The following is a 10,265-nucleotide window of genomic DNA, read 5'->3' as shown; positions in this document are numbered from 1 at the left end:
CATGTTGGGCTCAGGCTTCTGGAATATGCTTTCTAAAGCATTGCAGTGATGCTGACAACCAGGTTCATAAAGTTCACCTGGCGTGGGCAGGCCAGTAAGCTCAATGAGATCAAGAGAGCTTTGGCTTCATGATGGACATTGCATGTCATCCACTCAAGGACCCATGTTTTGATGTCCTTGTTGTATCCGCGGATGTGAAGTGTAGCATAGAATTGTAACAGAAGCTCTTCATTCCAATTTTCCTTGTCGGTCACGAACTACAGAAGGCCAGCATCTCTAAAGCAGTCTAGGGCTTCTTCCAAATAGGGCAGTCCAGCAATGGCTTTGCAGTCAAGATGCATATGAGGAAAAATGCGCCCTTGATTGTATAAGACACAAGAATAATAACTGCGCTGCTGATAGCTCCGGAACTGATCAGATGAAATTCTGGGCTTTGAATATGGGTTCTTGGACCTATCAAAGAAAGTGTTGTGTTCAATGAAGCCATTTGCATTGAATGATCCTGGCACAGATGCAGTACCTGGAAACCTTGGCAGCCTTGGTTTTGGCTTCTGAACCTGGGGCATGTGCTCGACATGATAATCAAACTGAGGTCCGGGAGCAGGTGGAGGAACCAGAATAGGCCATCTTACAGGGACAAGCTCGCCTTGATAAAATGCTTGCTCAATGGTATGAGGCCTTGGAGGCGGTACAGGAGCAGTGGCATTGACAAGGGCTTCAGTCTACACATTGGTTGCAGGTGCATCATTGGCTTCAGACACCGTATTCACTGTAGGTGCCACATTAGCTTCAGCCATGACAACATCATTGGCTTCAGTAGTGTTGTTGGTGGCTGCCTCAGTATTTTCATCCTCCACTTGAGTAGCTGGAGGTCGGGCATAGACATGTTCTCCTCGAGAAAATTTTATTTATTGGTGGGGGGTGTGACAACACGCTCTTCTTCTTCACGGGGTTCTTGATTTTCATCGGCTGATGCAGCCGGTATGTCTTCAGCAGCCTTGGCTTCAGACTTAGAGACGTTCACAGTAGGAGTTGCTTCAGAAAACACTTGACGTGCTACTGAGTTGGGTTGCACTTCTCCTACTGGGACGCTCGACACAGCAACTTGTGGCCTTGGTCCTTTGCGAAGCCTACGGAATGCAAGCGTCGCTTTTGGAGTAGGAGTTGGATGGACCACATAGTCGTCATCATGAAGCACCGGAGTGGTGACTTGAGGTGGGGGAGTACTTGGAGAGCTTCGACTTGGAGTTTCTGGTTGGGGGCAATCAGCCCATAATGCATCCTGAGCAATTGGCGTCAAGGGACGACCAATGCGGATGATTTCGCTATTCGTGAGAACAGCGATGATACCATATGGTGCTCGATCTGAGGAAGAACTTCTTCATCTTCTACATTTTCTTGGGGACCAATGTCTTTAGCTGCGGTGGGGTCAACAGCTGGATCTTCTTCAGCTTCAGGAGCCTCTGTGGAAGCAGGCTCGTGAACAACTAACTAACGCTCTTGGTGGGGGGATGCATGACAAGCAACTGAGAGGGGATCGACAAGAAGGGGCTCTGAAGGAGCAGCCCGATTCTTCTTCGAAGACTTTGTCTTCCGCTTCTTGGTTAGTGGAGCATCATCAGGAACATTCTTGTTCTTGTGTTTTCTGGCTTCGGCCTCAGCTACCCTTGTCTTGTTCAGTTCTGAAGCCAATGTGAGGACCTTAGGCTTCGAGCTTGTCATGCTGGCAGGGAAGACAATGTGAGGTGCTTCCTATCTTGACGCCTCAGCTTGGGTCACAGTGGGCTTCTTCTTTTTGGCAGACATCTTGGGGTCGATGCCTGGACGCCCAAGAGCCTTGCGCTTTTCAGCTTCATTGTGAGCCTGAACACACTTGGCAGCAAGGTGTTTCATTCGCTCTCTTGAACCTTTTGCCTCTTCACGTTTCTTGTGAAACGCTTCCTTGAGATCATGCAACAGCTTCTTGAAGTTCTGAACATCAGTGACATTGAGCTTGGCCATGTTCTTCTTGAATTGAGCCTTTTAATAGTCAATCTTGTTCTTGAGCTCGACTATCTTCTAAGCCAGAGCAAGCTCATTTGCAATGGCACTGTTGAAAGCGACACTGATGCCAATAGGAAGTTGAAGATCATCAATGCTGAGATCCGGATTAGCAAACCACTCATCAATGAAGTTGTTGAGGATGTCCACATCAAAGAGGGGCAAATTGTTGAAGATTTCCGCCTCTTGTTTGCTCTTTATCAGTAGCTCAAGAGCATCTTCACAAAGATCATCGTCACTGGAAAGATCAATGGCCTCATTCTCGTTCCTTGGAATGGTAGCTGGGGTCAGTGCTTGACCAGAACTCGGGATGGGCTTCTTCTTTTGCATGGACTTCTCGGTCTTCTTGGAGACTCGAGAGAGGTCTTCAGATTGCATACTTGAAGCAGGAGGGGCAGTTGCCAATGGCTTCACACGTGAAGCTTTTGGTGCAGCAGAGTGTTTTGAAGCCTTTGATTTCTTCTGCTTCTGCGGCAGAGGAGGAGCTGGTGCTTCATTAGAATCTGCACCATCAGCTGAGTGATCCACATTATCCCCTTGAACTGCAATGTGAGTGATGAGGCCTTCGAGGTTGTAGAAGGGGCCGATTCTGTTTTCATATGCTTCACGGGTGCCATCATCCCAAGGAGCAGATGGACCGGGGTTGAAGTCAAGTCCAAATGCCTTCTTGTTCTTCATAGCAAAATCTTTGGCAAACTTGAAGTTACACTTGAACAGATTGTCTTCACGACACCATAGCAGAGAAGATGGGTCAGTAATCTCTGGCTGTGGTCCGTGAACCATGCACGGGTAGAAGCCTTGATCAATAGCTTCAGATAGGGACCGGGGTTGAAGATTTTTGTATAATATATCTCCCCAGGGCTGCTTGATGGCATTTTTCTCAGCATACTCTTTAGTGACAAATCTATACTTAAACCATTCTTCATCCCAATATCTTCGAATCCATTAGATTCGAGTTTTGCGTTCACCATAAGTCTCTTCAGGGTCTGTCTTGTACATTTCATGCAGATCTGGTGGCAAATCTTTGGATGTATTCCCTCGGCGTTGTCTGCCGCCCTTTCTAGTTGACTTCTCTATTGCCATGAAGCTTAACCTGAATGGCTTCAGAACTTGCAAAGGCTTCCTACGGCTGGTCAGACAAGAACTGGCTTCAGGAGAATTGATATGAATCTATAAGAATTCTGCAAATGAATGCGGACTATGAGAACCAAGGGATTCTCCCACGGACATGTACCTGTGATAGCATTAGAGGTGCGAGGGAAGGGGAAGAGGTCATATGCATTCTCAGAAGATTTTGAAGATAAATTAGTTTGAAGATATTGACCTCATAACGCGAAGATATTCACTTATTTTTTGTGAGTTAGTTCCAGATTTGTACGAATCCAAGAATAGGTACAAGTGAGGAATCTAACTTGTAGTGAAGCATAAGTGAATATACTAGGCATAATATGAGATGCAGAATAGGGTAGATTCAACTTTGTAAGCAGAGAAACCACTTTTGGTAGAGAAGGATGAATCTATCAGATCAAAAAGGCAGTAAAAAGTGAGTTTTAATTACCACACGAAGAACTGCTAGAAAAAATGGAGTTGGAGGTCGAGAAGTTCAATCTCCTATGCCCTAACTTGGCGACGGAAGACACCTATGGTGGCGGCCGAGAAGACGAGGTCCACGGCCGGCGTGAGGACGGCGTCAGTGAGGTCGCGGCAGCTAAGCGCTTCGTCGTCGGCGTCGTCACGAGCTAGCGGTGGCGCTAGGGTTTTGAGCGAGGTGCGAAGGTGGAAGAAAGATTTTTGACCGTGATTGTAGCGACCAGACCTCAACCAGCCTGATCTCTGTACTTTAGTGTCATCCCTGGATTAGTAATGCTGACACGCACAGTACTTGAAGGATTTATAACAGAGTAGCAATCACACACTTATTACATCAAGTGTCTCAAAAGAGAACTTATTACAATAAATATGGCTTAAGGCCATCTAACAGCGGAAGGCTTGGAAGATAAGTGAGTCCATCAACTCCAACGGCATCACTGAGTATAAGACCACGACCTAAGGCACCTTACTCGTCGTCTGAAAAGTCTGCAACATGAACGTTGCAGCCTGAAAACGGGTCAGCACATGGAATATGCTGGCAATATAACACATACAGAGTAATGAAAGAATAATGCTATACTACATGCATATATGGCTGGTGGAAAGCTCAATGGTTACAGTTTTGCATAAAGCCAATTTTTCCCTACTGCAAAGGAATAAATTTTATTTAACTATCATGGTGGTTGTTAAACATTGAGAAGATAGACATCCTCTCAATCCCAATTAAGCATCATCATTAAACCCAACAAATTAAATTAAAGTAACACTACTAGGGAAAACCTTAAACACAGAAATTTAGCAACATCGCGGGTCAAAAAAGCGCGCTAGTGCTATATAGTAGTAGCGATCTAAGAAAAACCGCGCTACAGATACAAACTTAGCAGTAGCGCTTGTGGTAAATAAAGCGCTACTACTAATATTCCCATTGGCAGAATGCTAGGCTACGCATAGCAGTAGCGGGCTTCGAAGAAACGCGCTACTGCTAGAGCATAATTAGCAGCGCGTTTCCTGAGAAGAGCGCTACTACTAACGGAAATAAAATAAGATGAAGAACAAATAGAAAAGTAAATGGAAATGAAAGAAATAGAAAAAGGAGAAAGGGAAAAATAAAATGTAAAGCAAAATAAATGAAAAAGCGAAAAATCGGAGGAAGGCATAGCAGCAGCGTTTGTTTGTAAGAGGCGCTATAGCTAACGTAGCTGCAGCGCGTGTCCTAGACCCCCGCTATAGAAACAGAATAGGAAATTAAAAAAGGAAGAAATTTACATAGCTATAGTAGCAGCCCGTTTTGCAGAAACCGCTATAGCTATCTTATCTATAGCGCGTTTTGCGAAACGCGCTACCGCTAAGTTTGACTTAGCCAAAAAACCGTTTCCCCCCGGCCACCACTTCTCCCCCAAATCCCTCAACCCACCCCGCGCGCCGCCGTCTCCCCGATTCACCGTCGCCCCACTTCGCCGCCGACGACGACGCCACCAGAGCCGTGCGCCGTCGACGACATTGGAGCCGCCCCCAACGCCATGGAGCCGCGTGGCCTCGTCAACGCCACTGGAGCCGCCGTCGACGCCACCTTCCTCGCCATCACCGGAGATGCCCCTGCCTCCCTCGCCGTCACCGGAGACGCCCCTGCCTCCCTCGCCACCACTGCCTCCGTCGCCACCACCGGAGCCATCATCTGTAAGCCCCCACCCCTCCTCTCTCTCTCATGCATAGGTTAGCCAGTTTAATTAGGTTAATTATCTAGGTTAGGGTAAAAATTTAGTTAGGGCATTGACAGAGAAGTAGTTAGGTTAACTAGTTTAATTAGGTTAATTATCTAGGTTAGTGCAAAAACTTAGTTAGGGCTTTGACAGAGAACTAGTCAGGTTAACTAGTTTAATTAGGTTAATTATCCAGGTTAATTAGTGCAAAAATTTATTTTAGGCTTTGACAGAGAACTAGCTGCGTTAACTAGTTTAATTAGGGTTAATTATCTAGGTAAACTAGATTAACTAACTAGGTTAAATAGGTAGGTTAATTAGGTTCGTTGGATTAATAAGCTAGGTTAAGTAGATTGGCAAAGGTTTTTGATTTTTGAAAAGACCACTGTTTTTCAAGGAAAAGAATTTAGGCAAATTTTATTTTTCATTGAAGTGGTCATGTTATATCTTTTCATTGAAGTTGTTCGATTGTGCCCAAGTGGCTTTGTTGTTTCCAGGGAATGATGCTGAGTGGCCTATGTTTTGCCGGAATGTTGATTCATTTCTGTTCCGGCAAATTTCAGGTTCTCGATTTGTCCACTTTTTAGCAAAGGTCATGCTGAAATTTCCCGTGAATTTCGGCATGACTTGTGCTACAAACTAGGACATATCGAGTGCCCGGGATTTGCCGCACCAGGAAGGAGTCAACATTCCTGCAAAACAATTGTCCTTTTTTATGTCATTATTCATTTTATTAGGTCTAGAATTAATTGACTAGATTTAATCATAGGAAACATGGCTAGCAACGATGAAGGACAGGGTTCTGGTGATTGCGACGACGTCTACCGGGCGGCAAACGAATTTTTTAGCCTTACCGACGATCAACAGATGTTGTTGCTGGGCCCACCGGTGGCATCGGGGACTGAGACCGACACGCAGACCGGTGCTGAGACCGACACACAGACCGGTGCTGAAACTGAGACCGGCGCTGAGATTCAGACCGGCATCGAGACCGGCGCTGAGACCGATGCTGCCTCGGGGAGCGGAGCCGGTGTAGAACCGAAAGCAAAGAGGCAACGGGTTCCTAACAAACTCAGGACTACTAGACTGGTGGTCACGGAGGTGGACAACGGCAATTTTAAGCCAAAGGCGCCCGAGGAAGCGTGCGCGTGCTACGACAATCAAATAGGCTGCATCATACAGACAACCGCCATCATCAACGATGAGAATCTAAAGAAGATAGAAAATATGAGGAGCTCCCTCCTAAAGAAGTTTCACCAGATATTCTTGTTCCCGGGCCGGAATGAGAAGGATTATGAAGATGCAGACAAGGACCCGACAATGAAGAAGATAAACAAAGACGCCATGATCAAATTTAGCAACGCGTTGGCCGCCTGGAAAAATCGAGTGAAAGCAAAGATCAACGACGGGGAACCCTACTCCGAGATTGTAAAGGAAAGTCCGACAATCACGGAAGAGCAGTTTCAAATATTCAAGGATGCTTGCGAGGCCGAAGCTGCCAAAGAAAAGTCTAAGTACATGAAGGGGCTTCAAAAGAGGAACATTGGGACCCACCACCTCGGAAGCCGTGGTTACAGCGGAAAGAGGTCCAAATGGGCCAAGTAGGACGCGGAAGCCGCGAGTCTGGGCATCCCAGACCCCTTGGCGGATTTCACCGTCTCGCGGGAGCGTGATGTCCTAAGGGCCCGGCACCGTTGGGACCCAGTGAAGAAGGTTTATGAGACAAAACCGGTCATTACGGAGTTCATGAGACTGCTGGTAATTTTAGTTTCTGAGAAATTCGACTGCACACGTTAGTCATATTTGTAAACGATCCTTGTGCCTTTTGCAGAGAGAGCAGCACCGGATTGCGGCCGAAAGCGACTCGCTGTCTGAGGCATTGGCGAGGCCCAAGTGGGACACTCCATTCAACCGGGCGTTGAACATATTGAAACAACAACCGGTGGATACTCGACCGTCGTATGGACGCGTGCACGGTGTCGGAGACGGCGCCACGTGGAAGAAGTACTACCGTGAGACCACAGAGGAGAAAAAGGAAAGATGGAGGTTAACTGAAGAAAGCATCGACAAGAAGGTTGAGATGGCGGTCGAGAAGAAATCATCTCAGACAGTCACAATAGCGGTAGCTGCCGCAAAACAGGCGATTGCAGATATATCTATTTCCTTGGTGACGGGCGTTCACACTTGGACAAGGCAAAATCCAGAAAAAATGCACAGGACTTTCCCCTTGCTGACTTCTTGGGAGCACATGCTCCCGCACCGGCTCCCGCACCTGCTCCTGCACCGGCTCCCACACCGGCTGCCGCACCGGACGTGCTCGGTGGTGCCTCCTCTTTGGCTGAGCTCGACGTCCTCACGGTATCTGCCACACCGGCCCCCTTCAATATAAATGTATAATCTCCCGTTTTCATTGCCTTTCGGATGTCTCACGTCGCAGACTTTTCTTTGCAGGCCGAGGAAACCCCGTGCACCATATTGTACACCATCGGCGAACAGAAGGTGGACATGGGGAAGGGGACGATAATGGAGCCGAAGGAACCATTGTTCCACAGCCGGTCGATCCCCCCGAACGTCTTCAAGGTTTCCGTGGCCAGTGTCAAACCGGGCCACGAGAATTTGCCTCCTCTAATACTAGGGGGGATGACGACGAGACCCCGTGGCGGCTTGGTGATTGTTGCAATGGTTGGGTCCTGTTGTGGCCAAAGAGTCTGCTTCGTCTGGAGGCGGCCGGGAGCACACCCACGAGCACGCAGCCTCAGCAAGGTATGAACATCAACACCCCACCTACCCAATTAGCGTCGGGTGTCGGGTTGGGTGATAGCGGACGGGGTAAGCAGGTGGCTCCATTAGTCGCTGATGACGTCGCCATGGATGAGGATGAGGATGACGATGGCGCTGAACAGTATGTCTATACTGGCGCCTCCTCAGGGTTTGAGCATCATGAGTCGGTGCCTGAATTACCGTCTCAACGTGTTATTGACGACCATCCGGTGGTAAAGAAGCCTAGGAAGAGAGCGAGGAAAGGCAAAAAAGCTGATTCTATGATCCAGCCGCCTCAGCAGCCTTGGCTTCAGGACCGTGTAGATATCCCCGATGCGGATAAATGGCATATCCCCGGTCGACCAATCCTACCTGAAATAGCGCTATGGGCCAGATTCGGCGATCTAAGGAGACTTCATGACGATGTGCTGCGGGTAGAGAAAGGCCTCATCGCCTAGAAAGATCCAGGATACCCACTCTACGTGGTTAACGTTCCGCGGCAAATGTCGTATGTCGACGGCTTCCCTGCGGATAAGTTCTTCCTCCGATTTGATTACATATTCGACATGTTTCACCTGAAGAAGCTGGATTTTACGTTTGTCTGCCTTTATGCCTTGCACATGAACTACATCATTGGGGTTGAGCAGATACGTTTTATCTGTGTCGCTGACCCGTACTACATGCACGAGGGCTTCTTGGGAGTCTATGCACAGCATCGTGAATACGCGAGGGATTACATCGTCAGTTTCATGCTCGCTAATAAGGAGAAGGAGGCGATTGTTGTGCCTTATCATCTCGTGTAAGTCATCTGCGCTGCTATCCTTCCTTCGGTTTCAATAATTCATTTGCACGGTGGAGGCTAATTAATTTGAGGTGTACTTATTTTGCGCAGCGGCAGGCACGCCGTCCTCATCATCCTCTACCCCCAATTCTCCCACGCTCTTTACTTGGACTCGTCGAAGAACATTCACAAAAAGGATTACACCCACATCAAAGATGTTCTCGACAGTGCTATGTTTTACTACCAAGCAAGGGGTGGAGAGGCTAGGGACAAGAAGGGAAGGGGCGGCAGGGCCGCCTTCAGCCATAAGACCGACTTCTACTGCATCCAGCAACCAAACGATTCTCTTAATGATGGATTCTATGTCCTACACCACATGCTGGAGTACAGACTGGATCACCAGAACCTTCACATGGCACCTAGATCTGGCGATGCCCATATTCTGCAATGGGCAAAGGACATAGGAGATATCGAGGATCATTGACTTCGAGCTAAGTTCTATAACATCCAGTGCGAACTTGCCCAAATCATCATGAATGAGGTCGTCGGAAAAACAGGGATGTTCCATGCAGAAGGACAATGTCACGGGAAGATGTCCGAACATGGATAGCCTCTCAGCGTCTCGACATGAAGCCTTTCACTAAGCTCGATGACTATCTCCCTGACATGGATGGATGGCACGGCATGATGGAGTGATTGTCGATATATGACAATGTGTCCGTTTAGTCCATACTTTCTTTTATGATAAAACTTTGAGTTATGCACGGTGAAACTTTATTTGTGATGTAATTAAACCGTCCTCCTCCTCGACTAGCGAAAATCACTCTAGTTAGGTCATTTTGGGTACGATGAACTTTGTTATTTATGCTTATGATATGTTGTTTCTATTTTTGCCAAGTCTGTCTCTTTCTGTTGCTCAACTATATATGTTGCATATCATCGACTCATGTGACGATGCAGGTGCATAGATCATAGATGGCGAAGAAGTGCTACGCTAGGAGTATATATACGACAAGTGGCCGGAGTGTCAGGCCCAGGTGTACCGGTTTTCGGTTTCCGAGCGACACGCAGTACTTAGTTTAGGTTCACGCTAATGCGAGAGAGGGATACGAACTCATGTACTCAAAGTGATAGCTATTCTCGCGTATATCATTGTTTAGATGGATGACGATGTATTTGCAAGTAATCGAGACTTGTATCACTATTTTCGAGATTGATGACGAGAGACCACTTTGTGTTGGATGATGATTATGATAATGACATGATTTGATGAGACTAATTGTATGTATATGCTATGATTACATTTGTATGTGGATGATATGCTAAAGATTATTGTATAAAGCCTATTCAAATAAAAAACAAATAAAAAACAAATATGCAGGGAAAAAAACTAA

Source organism: Triticum dicoccoides, chromosome 6B, assembly GCF_002162155.2.
Source record: "Triticum dicoccoides isolate Atlit2015 ecotype Zavitan chromosome 6B, WEW_v2.0, whole genome shotgun sequence".
Classification (NCBI taxonomy): Eukaryota; Viridiplantae; Streptophyta; class Magnoliopsida; order Poales; family Poaceae; genus Triticum; species Triticum dicoccoides.
Note: the sequence above shows the minus strand (reverse complement) of the source record.